The sequence below is a fragment of the Tamandua tetradactyla genome, chromosome 3 (assembly GCF_023851605.1).
Source record: "Tamandua tetradactyla isolate mTamTet1 chromosome 3, mTamTet1.pri, whole genome shotgun sequence".
In the NCBI taxonomy this organism is placed as follows: domain Eukaryota; kingdom Metazoa; phylum Chordata; class Mammalia; order Pilosa; family Myrmecophagidae; genus Tamandua; species Tamandua tetradactyla.
In genome coordinates, this window is record NC_135329.1 from 67,052,798 (window position 1) to 67,078,391 (window position 25,594).

Genomic DNA, 25,594 nt, shown 5'->3' on the forward strand with positions numbered 1-25,594 from the left:
ACATTACAGAATGCTATAAATAAGCATACAGTGTGCTCTGAGTGACTTAAGACAAGAAAGTATGTCCTTGAGAAGCTTTAGATATTAATAATTAAATTGTAAATTTAGCAGCCTCCTGTGACTTTCCCTGGGAGTGATTTGGGCATTTGTGAGAATATCTTCACTCTGTGGAAGGCTTGGCATCAATCACTGCCCCACATCCTTTTTTTACCAAGGCAGAGATTATTTCAGCAGTCTGACCTCTTGGTAGGGGTGTGGGGGTGGTAGAGGATCTGGGCAGGGACTCACGGCCCCAACATCCCTGTGCAGTAAACACAGAGCCATGCTGGGTGGGCAGTGTTTTCTAACCACATGCTCCAATTCTAAAGGCAGGATTTCTATACTTTACAAGGGGAAAGGAACATATTTAAATGTCAATATTACGTATTTTTTCCTTTGTCCCTATATTACCATTTCCTACCCAACCCTGTGGTTTCCAGAAATTTAATGATGGAAATAAATTAAGAGCTGCTTACGAGACATAAAAATAGCTTTGGAGCCATGCAAACTTAATTGTGATTTTTAATTTTGCCATGGATGAGCTGTGTCAGCTATATTACATTTCACTTTTCCTCTCTCAGTCTCAGTTTCTCCATCTACACCAAGATGAAATTATAGACACCTTGTGGATTAGCTATGAGGTTTAAGGATTCAAAGCCTACATCACCTGAAACAGTGTTCGGTTCAGAGTAACTTACTCCCTAAGTGCTATTTGGGAAAAGTCCTGCTGTTATTTTGCTGCCAGAGTTGCCCTTACTTGATTGGCTAAGTGCTCTTTCATCAGAGTGCCGGGTCCTTTGTTATAAGGCAACCTCTGGGATGATAGCACACCTGGAGGTGTGAATACTGCTGGTCCCTAAACTTGTATTCACTATATTCCCTCTCCCCATTGACTTGGTGGCCAACTGGCTGTCTTGAAGTGACCTTTTACCTGCCACAGCATTGCATATACAATGCTCTCACTTAGGGCTCTGCTCTAACGTCTACCTCATGCTTGTGGGCTTCATTTAGCACTGGTTATGCAAGGAGCTCCTGCAAAACAGGGAGAGGCCTGGCTCACGCCTTGTTCTCTGGGACTAAGATGGGATGAGGCACTCTAGGCGTGCTCTGCTTTGGTTGCTGAACTCTTTGGGATGCTGTGTTTATCCTGGCCTTTGCCACTTCCTCCATGGTTTGTAGCTGGGTTTGGCCTTCCTGTCCTCATGCGTCCCTCCCTCCCAGTGGAGGATGGGGTTCCAGGAGGGAGCCCTCCCTCTGCCCCAACTCTTTCCTGCTGGCCAGGGATCCATGATGAGACAGATAGTCCATAGCCTTCCCAGGGGTCAGTGACCAGTTCAGTCACGTACTGCTTGTGGGAGCCAAATGAGGCTTGACCTGTAAAACCTTTACAGTGATTGTGACAATCATTGTAGTTCATATACTAAGGAAGTTGCAAGGGAAGAAATTAGGGAAAGAGATTAAGTAGGAAGGCTAAGAGGCAAAGAAGAAAGAAAAAACAAAAATGATATTAAGAACATACTATGTGAGGAGCCCAAGACCAGAAGCTTTCACAAAATCCCAAGAAGTATCTGTGCTGGCCTGAATCTCTTCTGTATCCTAGAAAAGACCACGTTCTTTCAATCCATTCTTGTGCAGGCAGAACTATTGTGGGTGGAACCTTTTGGTCAGGCTGTTTCCATGGACTTGCAACCCTACCCATTCAAAGTAGGTCTTAAACCCCTTGCTGGTGTCCTTAATGAGAGGATAAAAGGCAGATGAAATTCAGAGAGCTCAGAGAAGCTGAGAGGGAAATGCCCAGAGACATTTAGAGACAGCCAGTGGAACCAGAACTGGGAGAGATGGGCCAGTAGACATCGCCATGTGCCTTCCCATGTAATGGTGGAACCTGGGCTGCCAGCAGTCTTTCCTCGGAGAAGATTAAGCAAAAATAAACAATGTCTTACTGTTACTGTTTGAATATTGAGAATAAGGCTCAGATAGGATAAATAACTCCCTCTCTAATAGTGTAGGTAGTAAGAGGTAGTTTATCCACTGGTAGATGTCAAAATATATTTCAGAGCCCCCCAAATTTTAAGAGAGAACACAGAAAAGCAAGCATCTATCAATCAGAATTGATAACAAATCCTGTTGGCTGAGCCCACTCACCATTTCAGCATGTAGAGTTCAACCCTAGACAAAGCCTCCCTGGAATTTTATGAGTCATAGCAAAAGTCAATGACAGAAATGAACTTGAGCACAGGTGAGAGTGACCAGCAAAGCTGTTCTCCCAAGTCAGGCTCTGATTTTAGGTCATTTCAGAAGGTTATATTTTCTCTAATTCCTTTGATCTCTTAAGAATTCTTTTCCTCAAGCTGGGACATGGCCTATTTGCCTCCCGCTTAAGTCACTAAACTGAGTTCTCTTCTTCACTTTGTGCAGACACAGGGTTTACATCTCTAAACAGCTGAAATCCACAGACACACACATCTTTTCACATCTGGACATGAAGAAGTGGCTTTGCTGTCTCAGCAGTAAGCAGAATGGCGTGAAATGAGCATAAATCAAGAATCACTGCAAATTCTTTAATGAGGAAGCATGCCAAGGTTCCCATGCTTTATGCAGGTTCACTATTTTTGAAGCTGCAACTAATCTCCGACTTTGAACAGAACGCAAAATCCAGGAGTGTCCTTGTCCCTAGATATGGTCAGAGCAAAGCAATGACTGAGAAAGTCCATATTGTTGGATGAGTGACTGAGCCCCATGATTCAGGGACACTCATTTGTGGAAGGCTCACTGGTTCTCCCTGGACAATAGTGCAGGCCATCTGCATTAGTTCACACAGTACTAACCAGAAAAACAGTAACGTCCACTCATTTTGCCCCTCCTCTCCTGCCCTCCAAAAGATCACAGATTCTCCAAATCACTAAATTATGGGAAAGGCAAGGTCTGTGCACATTAAGTGGCCTATAAAATTTGGAATTTTAAACGGCGGTGCTTATACCCAGAACAACCTTAACTTATGTAATGGTTTAACCTCATGTACAATGAAGAATATATGAGGCTAGTGCATGTTTAACAACTGGGTTTCAAAAAAATGGAATGAATTTTGTTGATATTTAGTGTTATGTAGCACACAATTTACACTTAATAAAGTGTTCAGTGTTCTTTACTGTAAATTCAGTACAGACAGTTGATTTCTCCAGAATGCTCCTCTTGATTTTTGCCAAACTCTTGTATCCACAGAAACAATATGGTTTCAATTGATAGCCAAGTGCAGTTCCAAAAATGAATGTTATTTGATATTCTCATTGATTGCAATGAGTAAGATGCAAAGTGAAGCAAGGTGAACCAGTGTCTGAACTTCACTAATTTGTCAATGATGTGAGCTACCTCTTCATGGAATTAGAAACTAGTTTTCAAATATAAGAAGAGTATTTACTCATAATATCTATTCACACTGTTTCAGCCACAGGCTAAATTATACACAATTAAATTTAATCTGCATTAATGGCATTTTTGCATATTTTTCTAAAGCATAGACAATTAACAATACAACAAATCAAGCCCAGTGTTAAGGAATTAACTAATTTCCATGGTGTAAATACATGCACACTCAATGGATGATTCCATGAACATCGAATTAGGAAGACATTCTCAAAGCACATCATTATACAGCATTTTCATGATGTACAAACGAGAGAAATAATTTCAAGATCGTATATAACCATAAAATGTGGTAAAATAATGATGCGACAACAAGTTTGGAGTATTTATTACCTTTGTTTTAATAGAATTGAATTGTAAGTTTATATAATTTAATTTACAATCAGCTTGTAAAATTCTTAAGATTAAACAATTGTTTCAGGCAAGCTAGTACAAGCCAGCTCCAGCACACCACTGAACTTGGGGTTGAGGGGCAGAATAAGTGATAATATTATTGTATTTTAAAGCATTAATTTCAGGCTTGACTCTGTTCTTTAACTCCGGTTTTAGGCTTGGAGAACGTATTTATTTGGATAGCACATATCTGATAACAGAAGACTTTACGTGTGTGCATAAGCGTGTGTGCAGGCATGCATGTAGGCAGGTATGTAGACACGTATGTAGGTGCATATGCAGCACTGTGAAGGCACATGTACAGGCGTGCGTGTAGGCAAGAATAAATACATGTATGTATATAGGCACACGTAGGCAGATGTGTAGACATGTCTGTATATAGGTACGTAAGCAGGCATACAAATAGGCACACGTATGTAGGTAGGCACGTGAGTAGCCACATATGTAGACATGTATGCCTGCAGACATGTGTAAGCATACATGCAAGCATATATGTAGGAGCACATGCAGACTTGTCCTCTGTAGACATGCATGTCGACTGTCTGTATGTAGCACTTATGCAGGCACATATGTAGACTTGAACATATGCAGACACACATTTAAGGACATATGTGGGCGCATATGTAGGCACACATGTAGGCTTGCTTGTAGGCATGTGTGTAGGCACATGTAGATACATATAGGCACATGTTTAGGCACGCATGTGGCCATATACTGTGTAGGTATGTGTGCAGGCACAAATGTAAGCACACATATAGGCTTGTCTGTATGTAGCCACGTGTGTAGGCAGACACATATGAAGACACACATATAGGCACATATGTAAGCATGTATATAGGCACATAGGCAGCACATATGTAGCTGTGCATGCATCTATCATATATGTAAATGTCAGAACTTAACAATAGTAAAGCAAATAACCCAATTAAAAAAATGGCCAGTTTGAACATAGAACATAAATGCAGGGCAAATAAGCTAATCAATGCTCAAAATCTTTAGTCATTAAGAAAATGAAACTTAAAAGGGCTAGTTACAAACACATACATATTAGAATGTCTGAAATTAAAAGGACTGAGCATTCTGCGTGCTCGTGGGTTGGGGAGCAATTAGAAATCTCACACAATACTGAGGGTTGTAGAATAGCAGCTGCTGCCCGTTTGGCAGTTCCTTAAATTGTTAAATGCAGAAATCCCGTGGTTCAGACATTCCACTGGCTGCTCTCCTGAGAAAAATGAAGGTGTATGTCTGTACAAAGACTTGTGCATGGATATTCATAGCAGCTTATTTGCACTATCCCAAATTCAGGAGTCACACAAATACCTGTCAACAGGTAAGTGGGTAAAACACGGTGGCACAGCCAAAATGTAGGAAATGCTTGGCAGGAACAGCCAACAATTATTCATATACACAACAGTGAATGAATCACAAAATAATGATGCCAAGTGAAAGGAAGCAGGCAAACATATATAATTCCATTTTATTCTATTCCAGAAGATGCAAACTAATCTATAATAATGGAAAACAGATCATGGTGGCTGAAACAGGGGTGCAGGTATGGCAGAAGGAGAATCCCCAAAGGGGCATGAGGACACTTACGGGAGTGACGCACATGTTGATAGTTTCTCTCTCAGGGGTTTACATACCCCAAAATCTGCTGAATAGGATGCTTTAGACTTGTGCACTTATAGTGTAAATTATACCTTAATAAAGTATATTATTTTATTATTATTATTTATTTAATATACAATATTATACAATATACAAACATGAATTAAATTGTATTTAATATACAATATATTTATTTAATATACAATAAAGTATAAAAGTATTAAATAAATAAATCAATAAGCAAAGAAATTCACTGCCCTTTAAAGCCTAATACAAATGTGTTACCCAGGAAGTTTCCTAAGCTAATGAAAAGAAATGTTATCTCTTACCTCTGAATTTTTCTAGCATCAATTATTTCTCCTTTTCACACCTCGCTTGTACGTCAAGTTTGACTTGTACGAATAATATCAGCTACTCTACTTGGCAAACTGTACTATTTAGGGAGAAAGGAAACCAGCTCTGCCTTTTACCACCAGTGTGTTGGACAGTCACAGTTTCCCTCCGAGCCTGCACCTGTGAAATGGAAGTTGGAACAAAAATCATTTGAACAAATAAATCCATGCGAGACTATTCCTATTGCAAAACCTGCTGAGTGCTTCTTGAAGTCAGCACATCCCTTGCTTGCATGCGGGCCTCTGGGTTCTGCTTCTTCGTCGTCCCAAGTGCTGGTCTGGGTCCTGGGGGCATCTCTGTGGTGTTGTGGCACCGTGCAGGGACGCTGGGGGACACCACTGCAAGCTGTGGGTCATGGTGCAATCACTACCTTCAAAGAGATGGCCCCAAGTCTGAGCAGTTGGCGCCCTCAGGCCTCGGCACAATTTGTCAGCCAGATTAATTAGACAATTTCACGGAGCACCTTGAAGGTGAAAACTGCTGCTGGAGTGCAAAGCCCATGAATTAATGCTGGTTGCTGCACACATCTGATCTCCAAGCTCGACGCTTCTTCGCTGGGAGGTGTCACCCACTTGAGGTGCCAGCAGGGCCTTGCCCTGGATCTGGGAAGCCCCAGGGGACGTGTCCAGAGCAGCCTGCCCAGGCGCTCTGGGCCCAAAACACGTTCCAGGAAGCAGACGGGCAGGGGTGGCCCCTGCGAGCCCTAGAAACGGTCCGCTCGTGCAAACCACATGTGGACTTGTCCTGGTCCACTTGGACCACAGACGCACCCAGCTAAATCCATCAGACTCTCCCAATCCTTGTATCCTAACTTTTAGAGTCCTGGGAAACCCCCATCTTCTTTCATTTTATTGTAATAAATTCTTTAAAAAACGAACATTTTCTTTATTCCCTCCTCACTCTTCCCACTCCCTGCAGAAACGCAGTGCTGTGCCTGCCCACCTTTTGCTCCCACTCTTGCACTGACCAGAGAAGAGACCAGGATGGAAGGGAGAGTCCCCCAGTGCTGGCGGAGATGACCGGGGACAGCTTCTTGGGTGTATGGCTCGGTCCCCAATGAAACCCTGATGCCCACAGCATTGCAGCAGGGCAGGGCTTGGAGGATGTTTGCCTGATTGTCTTAGAGCTCACAAAAGCAGAGCTTCGATCCGGTGACAGGCTGGAAGAGCCAGGGAGCTGGCTGGCCCGGCTGCCTGCGACTCACCCCGGCTGCGCAGCCTGTGCGTCCTGGCGCTTCCCCAGCTGTTTGGCTGATGTGCACAGGCAGCTCTTCCTGTCGGCTGTCCATCGCAGACACCTTTCAGGTAAAAGTCTCAGCCTCTGTCTCAGAAAAGGGACAGAATTATTTTCTGCTTACCACGTAGACGGCTTGCACACTGATTCAATGACCTGCTCCAAAAGGCTGGTGGGATTGGAAAGCAGCTTGTGAGAGGTGCCGAGAGAGCCGTGGGGGCGAGGGTGGGGGCGGGCGGCTGGGGGGGCAGGGAGAGCTGCAAAGATGAGGAAGCTTCCACAGCACCTGTGAGCCCACTTTACGCCCCCCCTCCCCACCATCCCTGATGACTTCCTTCCCTGGACCCCACTCCGTGGCTGGGTGGATGTCACCGCACCATCCAGGCACCGCCGCCTGCTCGTGGCCCTCCAGCCTGGGCAGCTCTGCGCCTGGCTGGGACATGACGTCCCAGCTGCGTGGTTTGCAGCTAAACAGATGGGTGCCGGGCCCTTCCCACCCTTCTCGGGCGTCTCCCGCTTCCTGCTCTGGAGCACGAGGGCAGGTGGCTGGAAAGTGTGCCCCGGCCAGCAGACCCCCGAGACCACACCCCGTTTCCCCCAGAGATGTGGGAGTGTCACAGCTGGGTTCAGATCCAGCCCTGGGGCTGGTGTGACCTTGGGAAAGCTCCTTCACCCCCCGGAGGAGCCACCCTGCCCCCGGATCCTCCTTGGAAGGGGTTCAACCCTGAAGATAAGGCCGGGCCTTCAGAGCTCGCCATATCCTAGGGCTTGGTAAAGAGAAACTCTTGCCATCCTGCCACTGATACCAGAAAACCAGCCCCTTTTTGCTCAGCAGCTACTGAAGTGGATTTTGTTGCATTTGCTAGAGTCCTTTGAGGACACTCTCTCCTTTTACCTCAAGGGCCCCTGCCCTGGTCCTCCCGCGGGCCTCATGGTCTCCTATGACAGGAACAGGCACCCAGCTTCTGGGAGAAGCTCCATGCTCCCTGCTCCCGCGAACGCAGGGCTGGGATCAAAGGGTGTGGGCCCTGGCGCGGCTTCCTGCTTTCGCCAGGAGTTGAGGGCGCATCCCGAAGCCTGGAAGCATCTCAGGACCCCTGCCGACACCCAGGCCGTCCCCAACGCAGGTGCCCACGGCCAGCTCCCAGCAGCCTCCTGCAAGTCCAGCTTCTCCTGGGAAAGCCAGGGCGGTCCCCGCAGCCCATCGGGGAGCCCTTGGAAGGTAGAGACGCGAAGTCACCCACCACTACGGCGGTTCACAAGCAACTTCAGAGACTGAGTTTCTCACAGCACTTATTTCCACGGGAGACTGAGTTGGGCCAATGATCGTTTGCAAATTGCGGGGCTTAGACAGCAAAAGATGCTTACAGGCAGGGTGATTAATAAATTATTTTTTAAAAGGAATATGAGCCGATTCAATTTTCCAAATTTATTCTTCACGGGAGATGATCTTTTTAATTCCCTCCTCCCCCCCCCGGGACTCAGCTCTCTGTCCACCCTTCTTTCTGTCGGGCTGTCCTTCCCGGCTCTGGTCTCGCAGAGCTGACCCTGCCGGGGCACTGGTTACGGGGCGGCTCAAGGCAGGCCTCCACCAGGCCCTTGTGGATTAACCGATGGTTCAGGGGCCCCCTACGCGCTTCCCCCCGGCAGGTGAGGAACCCCCACCTCAGCGGGGGTCACTGGCCAGTCCTCAGAGCCACACTCTCACTTCTGTCCAAGCCCTGACCTGGCTCTGCTGTGCAGGCCCGGGGATGGGCAGACCTGACTCCACGGCAGGGGGCCGCGGCCAGGAAGGCACTAAACCCAGGGATCCTGGGATGGCGGGCACTGAGCCCCAGGGACCCACGCGGCCCTGCTTCGGACACCGTGCTGCTTCCCCTGCTCCCTCTGCCCGTTCCCCTCCCCTCTGCCTCCTCACCCACTCTCGCCTTCCCCTCCCCTTCCTCCAAGTGGCATTCTCCCTTCCACATTTTTTACTTCCTTTTCTTCAACATTTGACAAAATGTCATGGAATGCCAAGCTGCTGGTGGGCTTTGGGGTGGAGGGAGGCTGTGCCTCGGCTTCCGTGGACAGCTTGCATGGCCTCCTGCAGCACGTGGCACTAAGCACTGTGACAGGTGCTCCCAGGGTACAGAAGTAGAATGAAAATCTCAAAACTGTGCTTCACAGCTACCCGGCAGGAAGCCAGAAGAGGCCAGCATTCACCTAGGGACAAATACGCAGAGATGGTTTGGTGCATGTTTCTGATAAAGGGATTCTTGTCATGCCTATTTTATAGATGAAGAGACTGAGGCCTATAGAAAAGCACACAGACGCTCACAGGTGGCAGCTTGGGCGGGTCCTTGCCATCCCACGTCTTCCCTCTGCTGTCTGTTCCGCGTGCTTGTCGACACACTCTCCAGCCGGGATCGTGTTGGGGTCAGCCGGGCTCTCTACTGGCTGCTTTGTGGTCAGGGAGCTCTTCCACGGAGCCTTTTGGAAAGGGGTCTTGGGATAAAGCCCATCACTCTCCTGCTGGATGCACTCATCTCTGACAGTCAGGGCTGAGCAGGGCAGCTTCAGCCCAGAAGCTGCCGGGCTTCTCTGGAAGGAGACACCCCAGCTGACAGCGATAGGGGCTGCCTGCAAATGCACGCTAATCTAATCTCAGGCTGTTCTAGATGAATCTCAGGAATGTGGGAGGCTAGCATGTCAGATAGGCAATTGTTGGCCGGACGTCTGATTGCATAATGCGATGGTGCCTGGGTTTCCTGTTTCAGCTCAAATGCAGGGAGCTTGCCAGAGAGAATTTATCTTCCCAAGAGAAACATGCCAGCTCTGGGAGGATATGAAGTAACTGCTATTATGGGAAAAAAAAGACAGGCTTAATTTGAAAATAGTCAAGGTCTCTTGCAATTTGTATTCGTCATCCTCTGTCTTAGTTTTTTTGATCTGTCTCTTCTCTGTATCCCCCTTTCTTTCTCTCAGTTGGTCTTTCTCTTTGAATTTCTCTGTCTCGCTCATTTTCCTTGTGTCTTCATTTTATGTAACCTCATCTCCTTGCTTTTCATTCAGATCTTCATGGTTTTGGGTTTGAGGAAAATGCCTTGATTCATTTCCCATAAAAGAAAGCTGATAAGCAGTCTCAGGGTGGCTCTGCCAGGTAGAGACAGTAACTGGGGGGAATCCTTGCTACTGTGTGGCAAGCTGCGCGATCGATCTGATGCCCAAAGAAACAAACTGCTCCTGCATTTCCTCTTTCTCCACAAATACCACATCACATCCGACCACTGCCCTTGCCACAGGGTTGCACAAAGGAAACCCTGTCTTTTGGTTTCTTTGGGACACTGAACTTCATCTCCTCAGAGGAGCTGGTAAATGCTTTCAGAGAAGAAAATAGCTTTCTCAAAAAAAGCAGAATATAAGAAGTACAGCAAGGGCTCACATAGACAGTTCTGTTTAAGTTTTTTTCAGGAAATGGTAGTGAAACCCACAGGTTGTGGCTGGCATAGTATTACATATCTACCCTGGGACCAGCTCTCCCAATTCCTGGCCCAGCATTTCACTAATGCATTGCACTTCCTATCTTCCCTTAATATAAGACATTTCTGTATTAGTATAAAAAGATAACGGTGCACCAACCACTTAAGGAACCACAAAGAATAAAAGTGTTTAAAATCTGAAAACATTGACATTTATAGGAAAAGTCAGAAAGATATTTATTATTTTATAAAACAACCATGGGGCAAAAAAGAAAATGTTACGCTAGTAGTAAAGGAAGAATAAAAATCTGTACTAATGCTTTGGAACTGGTTAAAAATTGAATTAAGGGTGGGCCATAGTGGCTCAGCAGGCAAGAATGCTTGCCTGCCATGCCAGAGGACCCAGGTTCGATTCCCAGTGCCTACCCATGTTAAAAAAAAAAAATTGAATTAAAATTTTCTCTAAAATATTTTGGTGGGGGAGGGGTGCTTAAAAGGTCAGCATCTAGTAAATATACCCAGTTCACACAACAAATTCTCAAAGAGGGATTCACCATTTATTGAACATTATTTCCTTGCCAGCCTCTCTGGTAGGCATTTTAAGCAAAATAACTCACATCCTGTAAATTCTCATGATGCTTTATGCTCTCAATTTAACTATGATGAGAATAAAGTTCAGAGAGGGTAAACGAAGGGTTCGCAGTTTGTATGGTGAGTTGGCAAAGACTGGCCTGGCCCTGCTCCCAGGCTGCTTCCCTCCACCCTAATCCCTCTCTGCTATGGACCGGGAACTTTCCTCACTATGGACTAGAGAAAGGTCTTATTTTGTTCTGGTAGAATAGCTCTTTCACCAGCACTGTGGGCTAAACTGGTCTAACGCCTATGAAATGTTGAGAGAAGAGCATTAGAGCAACTCAGAGTGCATTTTTGACATGCAACACATATTTAACCAAGATGCTAGGTTTCCTCATTGAAAATCATAGCCACAATGCCCTGATTTTCCTTCCAAATAATATGTGATCTTCCGTTTCCCAAAGGCTTAAAATATCGAGCATATAAAAAGAAGGTGAGCTCTATGTAACAAAGCTGGGTGACTGCTTTCCTAAATGTGGATAACATTTAACAGGTGTGGAAGGGCTGTTCCATGGGTTCTTGTCACACTCCATAAAAGCGAGCATTTCCGGAATATTGAGCCAAGGTTGCTCACAGTCTCAGGTGGGGGTATTCATCAGCAATCATCTCCATGGGCCACACCGCTCATCTCCATGGGCCACACCGCCCATCCCCAGTCCCTCCAGTCTCCTCCGGCTGGAATCATCCTTTATTGCGCAGAGTTGATTCAGTAGGTCCGCCTGAGGTGGGGAGCAAGGGGTGTGGGAGTGGACCTGAGTGGGTCCTGCCCCACGCCCTGTGCCTGCCCCACCACCAGCTGTTCCTTGGTCTTCACGTGGCTTCTGAGACGCACATACCCCTGTTTTCAGGTCTCCATTTGCCTCTGATGAAATCACCACGGCCGCCAATTCTCTCCCCACCCTCCTCTTCTTCCTTCCACCGCTTCCTCAACTCTATCTCATCCCTAGCATGGCCACAGCCGATCTTCAATTCAAGCCTAGGAGAGGATGGGGGCCGTCATTTCTCAGAGGAGAACGCTGAGACTCAGAAGCCTTGCCCAAGATCGTACGCCTGTCTCCCTTCCTGCTCCATTCAACTGCTCCAGCCCTCATTCCCTTTCCCTATAGCCCTGTTTTAGATTCCACTGCTGAAACCTCAGAATGTCTCATGCCCAAATCTTCCAGAGTTTAAACATTCTCAGGAAACATTCTCCACATTAAAATAATATCAAATAAGGCTTATTTACCAGAAATCCCTTCTGATACAACATTTCGCCTCACTGTAATGTTACGTTTTTGAGTCGGTCCACCAGCCATTCATAGCTCCATGCACTGAAGACCGAGTTACGTGTCAGCTCATAGAAGCAGCTGCAGGTACCCAAGGCGGTTGGCCAGACATGCCATCGCCTCCCCCACTTCCTGGTTTACTTTCATTCATCCAGTCCCACCTGGTTCTGACCTGCAAACTGCTGCTTATCCTTTGGGCTTGCTCCCTGAACTCAGTCTTCTTGGCAGTCGTCCCTGATGTCAGCCTTTGCTGGTGATGGTTCTGCCCAGTCCCAGCCCTGTCCCCTCATGGAGAAGGAATTCAGGTAGAGGAAACAAGACTTCCTGTTTCTGTCACCATTAGCAAACACCTCTCAGAGCCTCTCAGCCAGCCCAGCATCACACATCTGCACTTCTGACAAACTACAGGTATCTGAATTCCCAACCCACTGTAAAACTCAAAGGGCAAGGAGCTTAAAGAAATACATGGGCCTAGATGAAATTGTGTGCATTTCCCAATCCCTCTTTATTCTACTGGTTTTCAAATCGTTCTTTCCATTCTTTACTCCCTACAGTAAGACTAGGAAAGTCATAAAAGCCATGCCTTGATGCTGCAGAGAAAAACTTGGTTTACAATTCCCAGACCCTAAACCTGCCACATGTTACATAGGAGTCAGAGTTCTCTGCCAGAGCTGCCAGGTGCAACTGAGCAGCCTGGCTGAACAGACTTCTGCCTTTGCCCGGACAGTGCCATACCAACCTGTCCCTGTAATTCTGTTGGTCTGCTCAGCATCCTTACTTATAGATGAGATCATTTCTCTGGGACTCTGTAGGATTGTGAAAGCAAAGGTGAAGGTTGCAGGCTGGGCTGTTATGTTGCTGCTGGTCTAGGAAGGTGTAACCTGAGGGCAAAAGGCGGGAAGGCAACAGAGTCCCCAGATAGTGGCAATGGGGAAATTAAAAGCATGCTTATAGGGTGGTGCAGAGGTGATTCAGTGGCAAGAATTCAGCATGCTGATCTGGAGACCGGGTTTTGATTCCTGGAGCCTGCTCATGCCAAAAAAAAAAAAAAAAAAAAAAAAGCAAGCCTGTAGACGCAGTCTAGGGCCTTTTGTGGAACTGTGAAGAGGATGGCTAAGGCGAGCATGTCAGTAGACTAAGACTTGCTGGAGACATGGGCTTTCAGAGAGTCCACACTGCCTTCTTCCCTGAACCACTCAACTCCAAGATGCTTATTGGTGCTCAAGGAGTGAGCAGAGTCACTGAAAGAGTAGCAGTGAGGGCAACCCATCCCAGCGATTGAAAACTTCCTGCTTAGGGAAGCCTGTGGGAGGCTGGCTGGGACTGAGGTGGTTCTGGGGAGGGGGAGGAGGGAGTGCTTGTCTCGGGATTGTCCCTGTCCATGCAGGCCATTTCCAAAGGTTGAAGCAGCTCAAGGAGAGAGTATCATGCCTGCCCATGCTCCCTGAGGCCAAGGGGAGCACCATGCCCACCTGTACTCCCTGAAGATGGGAAGAACCATGGCTGCTTGTTCTCCCTGAGGACAGGGAAAGCATTATGCACCTGTGGTCCCTGAGGCTGGAGAGAGAGAGCACGTCATGCCTACTCATGCTTCTTGAAGTTGGGGAAAGTGCACCATGCCTGCCGGTGCTCCCTGAGGCTGGGAAGAGAGCACCATGTCCACCTGTGCTCCCTAAGGCCAAGGAGAAAACACCAAACACCATGCACCATGCTCCCTGAGGCTGGGGAGAGTGTGCCATGCCTTCCTGTGCTCCCTGAGGGTGGGGAGAGAGTGTGATACTGTTAGTGCTTCCTGAGGCCTAATCTTTGGCCACAGAGGTCATGACCCTGCTCGCCTCTTTTAAGAGGTCCTGGCTCAACTTCTAAATCTTTGGCACTTTTGCCTGCTTTACCAAATCGAATGGTGTTGGAAATGGCCAGACAAATCACTCTTTGCACTTTGGCTGCAACAGGACTTGCAGAGAGTGGTTGGCTGGTGATTTACATTCCAAGCCAGCTTCTCCAACAGGCAGCCTAGACCAGAGACAGCCCTGGCAAAAGAGCTCTTTGTCTGGTTCAAACTGACTCTAAAGAGAGGAAATGGGACCTCTCTTTGTTTGAAGCATGCTGTTCCTTTTTCTTCCAAGCCAGCTGAGTTCTCCAAGTTCACGTCTTCCCTAGAGCTTGAGCTCCAGAAAGCACATCCAGATGAGGGTTTTCCATCAGAAGCCTGTCTGGAGCCCTGGCTCAGAAATGAGAAGCTTTCCCTGAACTGAGGTCACGCCATGCTAGGCAGGCCCCCTGATTTGTGGTCTTGGTCCCCCAGTACCCCAAGGGGCCCACCAGGTAAACACCCTTGTCCCCTCAGTCTTCTCGTCCACTCTCTCCTAGCAGGTTTCATTTCCTTTATTTTTTTCCACAGTGTGCTGTTGAAGACCCAGCTTGAAAAGGTGTTGCGTCCAAAATGCCTCAGTATCATGAATGGTGGGGAGAACTTGAGACTTTTTATTTAATTAATTAATTAATTAATTGTATTAGAGAAGTTGTAGTTTCACGGAAAAATCATGCAGAAAGTACAGAGTGCCACATACCCCCTTCACACACAGTTCTCCCTCTGTTAACTAACACTTTGCATTAGTATGGAAGTTTTGTCACAACTGATGAAACAATGGTCTTATAATTATGCAATTAATCATAGTCCATAGCTTAGGTTAGGGCTCACTATTTGTGTTGTCCAGTCTTATGGTTTTAAAAAATATTTACCTGGTAATATACACTTTACCATTTTAACTGCTTTTAAATATACAGTTGAGGGGTGTCAATTCTGTTCACAGGGCTGTGCTGGCAGACAGTTCAGTTCTGGCTTGAATGGGGAACAAGTTATCTTACCTCTGTGGCTTTAATTCTTTATCTCCTAAAATGATAATAAGAACATCTTCCTTAAGAAACTGGTATTTAGATTAAACCTAATGTAACTGGCACAAAGAAGGTAAAGGAGGAAATTTAAATGAAATTGATTTAAAATTGTTGCTGTTTGATTTCTGGTTTTGCACCTTTTTTTCTTCTCTACTAACCATTTTCCAGCCTACTATTATATATAGGAACCAAAAGGAATGTTGTAAAATTACAAAAATCATAATTTAGTACAAACTTGCTAAAAATAACTTTCCTAAGGCCGGATTTGACTAGGTTCCTTCGGCTCATAAATCTCCTAAGGGAAAAGTTAATGGATGTCTTAATCTGCTACAGGACAAAATGCCGAAAAAAATGTGCATGTGGAATTTTCATGTAAAAAGAACATAGATGTCATTTGGGGGTGAAAAAAGTCTCCTTGGGGGTCTTTAATACTAAAAGGCACAGGGCAGGCAACTTGAAAGGGGGAAAAAGCTAGGTTCAGTTTTGCCTCCCAACAGTGGAGATTGCAAAGGGAAAGAGGTCCATTCCTGGTCATTCCCTAGGAAAACCTCTATCCCTCCTTCCCCATGGCCTCTGAGAAGAGCATCTCACAGCGTGCTGTTTAAAGAAATCACCTGGGGAGTCTTGTCAAAATGCACATTCTGATTCAGTAGGTCATGGAAAAGGGCTGAGGCTCTGAGTTTCTAATGGATTCTGGAAGTGGCCTGTGGACCACACTCTGGGTCTCAAGAGTATGAGGAGAGCACTAGATTGCACTTTAAGAGATTTGTGCCTGAACTTCAGGGTTTGCTACCAACTGGCTGAGTGGCTTCAGAGAATCCTTCCTGATTGGCAAGCTCCAGGTTGGTCCATTTAGAAACTGAGGATCTGTACCAGCTAATTTCTAAGACCTTTCCTAACATTGATATTTGCTTTACTAGATTCTAGATTCTTACTGCTTCTAGTCCAACCAACAGCTCCACCCAAGAACAAAGCAAACCCAAAGGATTTGTGGGGGGCAGGGTGGAAGATTGTCAGACTGCATTGAGGGAAACAAAACCCAGAGGAGAACTGTTTCCGCTTCTACAAGCTGTGTCTGTAGCATGAGTGTGTTAAAGCATTCATCTGCATTATAGAGAATGGGAACATGTCCGCAAGCCCCATTGGTTTCTCATCCATCACCCTGGACTTTAGTGAGAATTAACGGAGATAACACACAGATTTCCATCAATGGTGAATGCTTGAAGAATGCTTAGTACACTCCTGCTTTGGAATTACACAGCCATGCAAAGGGAATGAGTTAAAGCTAAGCAAATTGGTGTGTGCAGTATTTTCATAAGCATTACTGATTCAGAAAAAACAAGAAGTAGAACAATTAGGTATAGTATTATCCAATTTTTGTAAAATAGTGCCAACAAATTCTGAATATGTACTTATATTTACAGACTACCCTCTCTAGACTTACACCTTATATGTTTCCACTCCTGCCCACCCCCATGTGTTTTACCCCCTCTCCTGACTTGTTTTTCCCCACACTATTTATCACCCTTTGACATACTGTATATTTTACATACCTACTTGTTTGTCACTAATCTTCTTTCATGAGAATCCCTCACCTTTTCTGATATGAGGTTTTTAAAAAGTTATTATTATTACTAATTGCTTCCCAACACCTAGCATTGCACTTGACATGTAATGAGTGCTTGGTGAGTTCATGTAAATTGAGTGAATGAATGGCATGAATGGAGGCGTAGGAAAATAACCAAAAACATGGAAGAGGTGATGGAAGATAGAAGATATTAAGAACAGAAACCAAAGAAACAAAGACAAACTAAATAACATTAACACGGTACGAGATCGGGATTTCATTTTTGTGTTTATGAAGATACCTGTGGTGGAGCATGTGTCCTTAAAATTATCTCTAAGGAATGAACAGTCTCAGACATACAATGGTTGCTCTATACAAGTTACTTGCTTCACCCTAGTTTCAGTCTGCTCTCAGGGTCTCCAAGACTTAATGGTAATGCAACAAAAGGGCCTGGATCTGTATGCTGTCCACAGGTCCTACTGCACAGCCGTCCAGGTGGTTTCTGTTCCCAATACTGCCACGGCCAAGGTGCGTGACTTTGGACAAGTCACTTCCCGTGTCTGCGGCCATCAGTGAAAATGGTTATTTTACATAAGAGCAAGTGCCAGTCAATGTTCAGTACTGCCGTCTCCCTGGTCTGAGGCAGGCCCCCTCACCGTCAGGCAGGACTGTGCCTTATCTTTGAAATGCCAGCACTCAGCTAAGGCTTGGTACAGAGGAGAACCCAACAGTGCTTGCTAAAAGCAAGTGTTTTGCACAGCATAAAGATATGTGCAGTCCCTGTATCATTTGGGGTCATCTTATTTCTCCAAGGTAACTTGTCTTAAACCCAGTTCCGTGTCCTGTCCAGCTCCAGAGTCCTACTGAGAATCCTGAGAGTCCAGGTTTTTTCCCTACTGTTCACCTCTGTTTCTCCTCCAGGGTCATACTGTCTCTTGATCCCAACCTGGGTCCAAATTGATCCCCCTTAACTGATTTTCCTGAAAAGCAGTCCACTTGAGCTGAGTCCAGTAACTGCCTTCAGGGCTCAGGTCACGGCATGGAGTCCCATGTGTGATTTCTGAAGTCCATTCAGACACCCCTCTTCTAGCTCCGCAGCCTTCTAGCCTGAGACTGTGGCCCTCTTTAGGTCCCCAGGCAGCTTCTGTCTCTTACCAGGGCCTTGCATCTTTTCCTCCATTCTAAAAATTCTAGCAAGTTCAATTTCCTCCAGCCTCCAGGCAAGTCTACGGAATTATTGTGACGCCCTTTCATAAGTCACCATGTTGATCCAACCCACGTTCAGACTCTGCTCCAGGCAGTGAGAGGTGTTGATCCCGTAATCTGATGGGTGGAGGCCCACGTGCCCATCAGTGATGGCTCACCCTGGCCACACCCCGCCCCAGGCAGTTCAAATGCTCAAGGCAGTCAAGTGAAGCCGACTCCTGCTTATCTCAGAGCAGCACTTGTTAGGGAGCTGCAGATGTGTGACTATGCCCCTGGTCTGTGTCTGTTCTAGATCCCTCTGTCTGGGCTACTGGCCGATAGCACTTTCCTCAGGAAAATGGTGTCTGGGTCCATTAGGTCCAGGAAGAGACGTTCAGTATGGGGATCATGGAGGAAATCCGTTCCGGGCACATGGGGGGAGTTCCCCAGCGGGCACGTAGTGGGAAACAGAGTCCAGCAGACGGGATAAAAGATAAAGGTGATAACAGCTGAGGGCATACTCTGCTCCCACCAGCCGCCCTGCAGGATTACTCTCCAGGTTTAACAACCTCTATCAACAAACCAGCCTCACTGCCCTGGCTACAGATGAGAAAACTGAGGGTCTGAGAAGTGACCTGCACACCAGCTCATCCCACTGGTAAATTGACAGAACTCAGGGCCGATTGTTAGAAATCAGCTCTGCTCAGGCTCAGGCCCTCCAGATGTGTCATCTGCTGTCGGTGCCTGGCCTCTGCCACTGGGGCTCTGAGTGGACTCCAGAGCTGGCCTTGGTCTTTCTGCTTCCTTCCCATCTGCCCAGAGTTGTTGAAGAGCATGTGTACATATATATACATAAAATCCTAATTTTTTCCTTTCGATTTTACTTTCATACCAACAGAAAGGCAACAGAGCTTTCTATGGTAGTTGAAATAGCTTTACTTGAGAGACCACAGGGCTTTAAGCCAAATTTGCCCTCCTCAAAGCAGCTTTTTCAGACCTAGGGTGGAGGATGCAGCCAGTGTTTCTCTCCTTTGTCTTAGTTGACCAGCTGGTTTCCTACAAAATACATTACATATCTATCAGAATGAGGGATTCCTCTGTAGCCTCTCCTCTTTTCCCATGTTTCGAGGAGAATTTTCTTTCTTTGTCCTCTTACTTTTCTGGCCGTAGATTACAATCCAACTGAGCCCTTGGTGGGTTTCACTGGGTGAGTGAGCCTGGGCTGAAGGCATGTGAGAAAGGATCGGTGTTGAAGGATGAGAACCTCCCAAGCGAAGCAGATGGAATGGCAAGTCCTGGAGCCCTTCGATCTCCAGTGTTTTGAGTTCTTTCTCTGTAGCCCACGGGCCGTGCTGATCTAAGAGCTGATGCATACGAGACATGCAGCACAGTAGGTCCTCCAAAGCTGCTCGCTAATATTTCAACTTCTACCATTGCAACTTTAGTATATCAGCAGCACCAGTTATGCAGCTTATGTTTAATTTGGACTCTCAGAAGGAATTGCATAACTGTCATCTACTCTGGGATTGGTGTGGTTAATTGCCTATACCTGTCGGCTCTGCTGAGTCACAGCCTGCTGGAAAGGAAAGCAGGGATGGGGGGCAGTACTGTTAGCAACTGAGTCCCTGTGTGTAACAGGTCCGCTCACTCCATCCTTACCAGAGCTTCACGAGGCTTGAGCTTTGATTTCTATCACTCACTGGCTGGGCTGAGGGCTGAGGCGGTCTGGATCACTGAGCGCTAGAGCCTGGCGTCGAGTCTGGACACATGGGCATTCAATGACTGTGAGCGGATTGAGATCTGTATCTGTCGTCTCAGGTCCCCTGTGGGGTCATCTCTTCTCAGCATTCCCATCCCCTAACCCAGAGACCAGCAGATGTCCAGCTCATTGCTGAATTTCAAGATCGAAGACTAGTAGCTTCAGGCAAATGAAGAGTAGGAGACAAAAAATGTCACCAACTTCAGTGTTGGAGATGCTACGATATCTCCAGGCACAGATATCTCATGCCAGCCTTTCCAGGTCTGGGCAAGATAAGGGCTGGCCAGCCTGGCGCCCAAAGAGCCCACATTTGCTTTCTGCTGCCAGTGACAAACTGCGTCTCAATACTAGGAGCCTTGGGTTCCATAGATATCTAGACTGAAAGCTCTTTAAGAACTTTTCCAGTGTTAGCATTCTATATATGATTTCAATAGTTGATGAGTCTGAATGAGAGAGGATTAAGTTATGATTCATAATATGGCTCCAATCACGTTTGATTGCTTTGCTTTCTTCAAACACAACAGACTTGCCACTGCCTCCAAAGCTTTGCACTGGCTGCACCCTATGCCTAAAAGTCCCTTTTTCAAGATGTCTACATGGCTCATCCCTTGGCCCTTTTGAGTTGGGCTCAGCCAGGCCTCAGCTGGCCACCCTGTGCAAGGCTGCACCCTCCATCCATCATTACCATTCCCTTAACCTGCTTTCTTTTTCTCCAGTGCTCTTGGCCTCTTCTTATACTCTCTTAGTTTACTTCATTATTTTCTTTATTAGCTGTTTCCCCTGATAGCTCGGGAGCTCTGTGGCAGCAGGATTTTTTCTCTATCTTCTCACTGCCATGTCACCAGTACCTAGATAATCTTTGGCACATTGTAGGGTCTCAATAAAAATATGCTCAATGAATTTACATGTCCTATTGCAGCAAATATTATAAATTCAAAAGAAACTAGGACGTGTTTCAGAGAAGTACTTTAACTCTTTTGTGGGTCTCAGAATCAAATTGAAATGAGTGTTGGGAACACAAATATTTACTGTGCACCTGCTTTGAATTGGCTTTGCCTGATCCTACTAGGAGCTAACACTGTCTTCCTATACAGATGGAGAAGTCAACCTTTCAAATTACGTATCTGGTGACAGCATCTTCAAGATTCCAATTGTGTTTGATTCCAGTCGTGTCTGTCTGCAAAGCACGAGTTCTTTTGTATGACCCAATGGTAATCAAAATGCTTTTTTTTTTTTTTTTGCTTTCTTCAGAATGCCAGCTAAAAGGACAATTTATTCCAGGAAGGACTTCAGTGTTCAGCAGAGCCTTTTTATGCCATGTGAAGGTGGTCTGAAATGGTAGGAAGCACCCTCATTTTATGAGTCACCAGCGGGGTTCACAGAGCTCACTCTGCTGCTTATTTGGCCTGTGACTTTGGCCAAGCCCTCAAGCTTTCCTCTTTGCCTCTGGAAAGGGAGAAGGTTGAACTAGATGACTTTCAAGGTCTTTTCCAGCCCCAAGGTGAGGACTTTCTTGGCTTGTGCTGACGAGGGTGCCCAGTTGCCACTGCAAACCCTTCCACAGCAAAGAAAGGAGGAAGGGGGAGTGTGGGCTCTTCCTGTCCCAGCAATGACAGCCTCCACAGCCACTTACCTCAGCTGCTGCAAGGCTCACCATAAGCCAATTTCCTGAAAGCCCAAACTCAGGAGCCATCTCACATCAAAGGCAATTTTCAAAGGGGCTGATGAAGCAACACAGGAATTCTTCAAAGACTGGGCATGGTCTGGTTCTAGAAATCACCTCCTTCTTTCAGTAGGAAGTTTGCCAAGATGGTAGATCAGATATAAGATATAATGAAGATGAATCAGTATATCCAAGCTGGGAATTGTGTATTGCTTTATGTATGTGATCAGGACACAGCAGGAAAGAAGGGATTTGTAGTCAAATGGGCATTATGATCCTGTTTTTCCCCACTCTGTGCCACAGCTCTGGTTCTGTAGGACATGACTATATAACCTCATCACTTTAATAGGGCTGGTTTTAGGTGCCCTTTCTAGTAGGTTCCAGACTTGGGTTTTTGGTGGAAACATGGCTTTGGGCAGAAGCAGCCTTTCGAAAGGAAGATGCAGTTCCTGGTGGGAGGGAGTCTGGGGATGGGAATTCCCTGGAACATGTGGCCCATTATCCACCCATCACCTGAAAGGGTCAGGTAACTTTGAAAGTAGATTTCAATTGATTTGAGAAACATTCAAAAGAACAAGAGATCCAGTGAACTTTAAGAAAACTTTAGGAAAAGCGGGACTAATGGCTTTGCAAATGGAAGTTGCAAATTAAATGTGCACAAGATTAAGTTCAAAAGTGATTTTTGTCCTATTGGCAAACAGTCTGATAGAACATTTCTCTAGCTCTCTCTGGAGAGAATACAATTAGATGTGTCAGAGATAAGTTGGGTAAAATATGAGCAGGATCTTAATATGATGTGAGTCATTTTTCTCCTTATTCTATCTGATCTACCAGCCTGTGGGTATGGCTGTGTTCTGAGTTAAATGGGCTGGGTCTCTTCATTGGTTTTCTCTTGTTGCCCATCAAGTTCTAAAATTTCAAAGAGAAATCTCAGGAGTAACATATTTCAAGGTCTCTAAGTCACTCCACTTTCACCAGAAAGGACTCCATTTATATCTGTTTTATATTTTGGGCATCACCTACAATTTCATTACGTAAAAGGTTTGAAAATCACTATCCTAAATGGTTTCTAGGCAGTACTGGCAATAGAACTTTCTGTGAGGATGGGATTGTCCTGTGCTGCCAAATATGGAACCTACATTTGGCTTCTGAGCTCTTGAAATGTGTCCTATCTAAATGAAGAACTGAATTTTGTATCCTCTTCAGTTTCAGTTCATTTAAATTTAAATAGTCACCTGTGGCTAACCTTTACTGCATGGGGCAGTCTACTTCTAAGGAGAGCTGAAGACTGAATTGTTTTGCTTTGACTCTGGGAACAGAGTTAACAGAATGTTCCAACGCAAAGAGGTGTGAAAGGACAGAATGTGCCGGGAGGTGCTGGCATCTTAGAAGGATTAGACAGACACACAAAGGGCAGTGCCATTAGGGACAGGGAGGAAGGGAGCAGAGGTATAGGTACTGGTGCTTGTTGTGTGGATATTATCTACTAAGTTATGGGAACCCCGTGAATGCTTTTCAGTTACAAATTGGAAAGACTACCTGAGGTGGGATTAGAAGAGGTGATTTCCAGGCTCAGCTCCACCATTGATAAGCATTTGAACTTAGCATCTGTGCAGATTTGAAAATGTTGTGGACCCCAGAAAAGCAATGCTTTTTGATCCTGATTCAATATTAATGGGTGGGATCTTTTTGATTAAGTTGTTTCCATGGAGATATGACCTATCTGATTGTAGCAACTTTTGATTAGGTGGTTTCTATGGAGATATCTCCACACACTGACAGAGGGGTTGCTCACTGGAACCCTTTAAGAGGGAACCGTTTTGGAAAAAGCTTGAGAGCTGGTGCAGCCAGAGACCTTTGGAGATGCAGAAAGAAAATGCCCTGGGGGAAGCTGTCTGAAACCAGACACAAGTAGATGCCCACCACAGGCCTTCACTTATCCGTCTTTCTTGAATCAAGGTATCTTTCTTTGGATGCCTTAGTTTAGATGTATTTATGTCCTTAGAATGTTACATTTGTAACTTAATAAATTCCCTTTATAAAAAGCCAATAAGTTTCGGATATATTGCAGTTTTGGCAACATTAACAAACTGAAACAACAACTTTTTAAATTATTCTGTGCTTCTGTTCTCTCAGTTTTCAAATGTTTATTATACCTCTTACTTTACTCACTTCCTAGGTTCTGCCAATCTGTGGGCTCGAGAGCAAAAATCACTTGCCTTTTCTAAGTCTGAGCTTGTTCAGGGTAAATAGAAAATTCTATGTTAGAGCAGAGACTTCAAAAATGTAAAGAATCTTTTTTTACCCAAATAAAATATTTTTTGTTCCCTCGAAAAACAAAGCAGGGAAAAAACAAAACAAAACAGTAAAAAGTAGGGTTGCTGCTCCTGAAATGGATGTGGAACCCCAGAACCCCTGTTCTCTCTGTTGCTTCTAAGCCTGGGGTGCACAAAATATAGTTTGGACGCCATTGATCTCATCTTAGAGGGAAAGCACCTGCATTTTGGCAAGGGAACACTGAGAAGTTCTCACAGAGAGTCTCTGGCAAGGACCCCCAAATGAACTCAGAACCTAAGTTCAACCACAAGCCCAGCCTGGTATTTCCAAGATAGGTTTCTGGGACTCAAATCATTAGGGACTAATTTTTTTTTTCTATAAGCATATAAGGGGAATAAACACAAATAATGAACTAAGTAACCAAGTGCCTTCTATGTATGGTGAGCATAGGCCACGGTTGCCTGAGAGAGCTCAGGTTACAGGCAGAGTCCCTGTGTAATAATTAGTAGCTCCCCTGTTCACTTTCAAAGTGTCCGTACTGGAGATTTTATCCTGTCCCCACACACAGACATGTTCAAATCCTAACCCGCATCCTTGTGGGGAGAACCCACTTGTAAATGGGACCTTCTGAAGATGCTATTATTAATTTTTAATATTTTTTTACTGTGAAATATAACATGTATACCAAAAAGCAATAAATTTCCAAGAACATTTGTGCTGGTTTGAAAGGAAGTATGCTCCCTAAGAAAAGCCATGTTTTGATATAAATCCCATTTCATAAAGGTAGAATAATCCCTATTCAATACTGTATATTTGAAACTGTATTGAGATCATCTCCCTGGTTGATGTGATTTAGTCAAGAATGGTTGTTAAACTGGATTAGGGGACGACATGTCTCCACCCATTTGGGTAGGTCTTGATTGGTTTATTGGAGTCCTATAAAAGAGGAAATATTTGGGGGAATGAGAGATTCAGAGAGAGCAGAACGATGTAGCCATGAGATGCAGAGAGTCCACGAGCCAGCGACCTTTGGAGATGAAGAAGGAAAATGCCTCCCGGGGAGCTTCATGAAACCAGAAGTCAGGAGAGTAAGCTAGTAGATGACGCTGTATTCACCATGTGCCCTTCCAGCTGAGAGAGAAGCCTTGACTGTGTTCACCGTGTGCCTTCTCACCTGAGAGAGAAACCCTGAACTTCATTGGCCTTCTTGAACCAAGGTATCTTTCCCTGGATCCCTTTTGATTGGACTTGTTTTAATTGGGACATTTTCTTGGCCTTAGAACTGTAAACCAGCAACTCATTAAATTCTCCCTTTTAAAAGCCATTCCATTTCTGGTATATTGCATTCCAGCAGCTAGCAAACTAGAACAACATTTTAACAAGAACAGATTTTAAAGTGTGGCATGTGCTGTAGTTCCATGATCTTTCTTTTTCTCTTCTAGTTGCTCCAAGACACTGGAGACCAGAACAAATGTCAATATAGTGATTCAACATTCATACTCATTTGTTAAATCCTATCTTCTCTGTTATACTCCTCCTTCTTTTGTTTTTGTGATAAATATCATATATATATATATATATATGTATATATATATATATAAAAGCAATAAATTTCTTAGTACATGAAGATGTTGTCATCATTTAAGTTGTGGCCAAATAGAACCAGGGTGGGTCTTCATCTCCTTGCCTGGAGGCCTTATAAAGGGAGGACATGCAGATCCAGCCAGTCAGAGGTTGCAAGTCAGAAGAAGCCAGAGAGGTGAGGAAGTGGTCCATGAGAAAGAGGAGCCAGAACTGACT

The 25,594-nt window shown here is 45.4% G+C and overlaps 1 long non-coding RNA gene across 1 annotated transcript; it reads right to left on the reverse strand.

Annotated features, from left to right (window-relative positions):
- Positions 1-6,389: 6,389 nt before the first annotated feature.
- Positions 6,390-9,774, reverse strand: LOC143677367 (uncharacterized). Its single transcript, XR_013172529.1, has 3 exons — positions 9,410-9,774; positions 9,067-9,294; positions 6,390-7,176 (listed from the first exon to the last, which is right to left on the reverse strand). It is a non-coding gene; the product is annotated as an uncharacterized LOC143677367 (long non-coding RNA).
- Between the last annotated feature and the right edge of the window lie 15,820 nt (positions 9,775-25,594).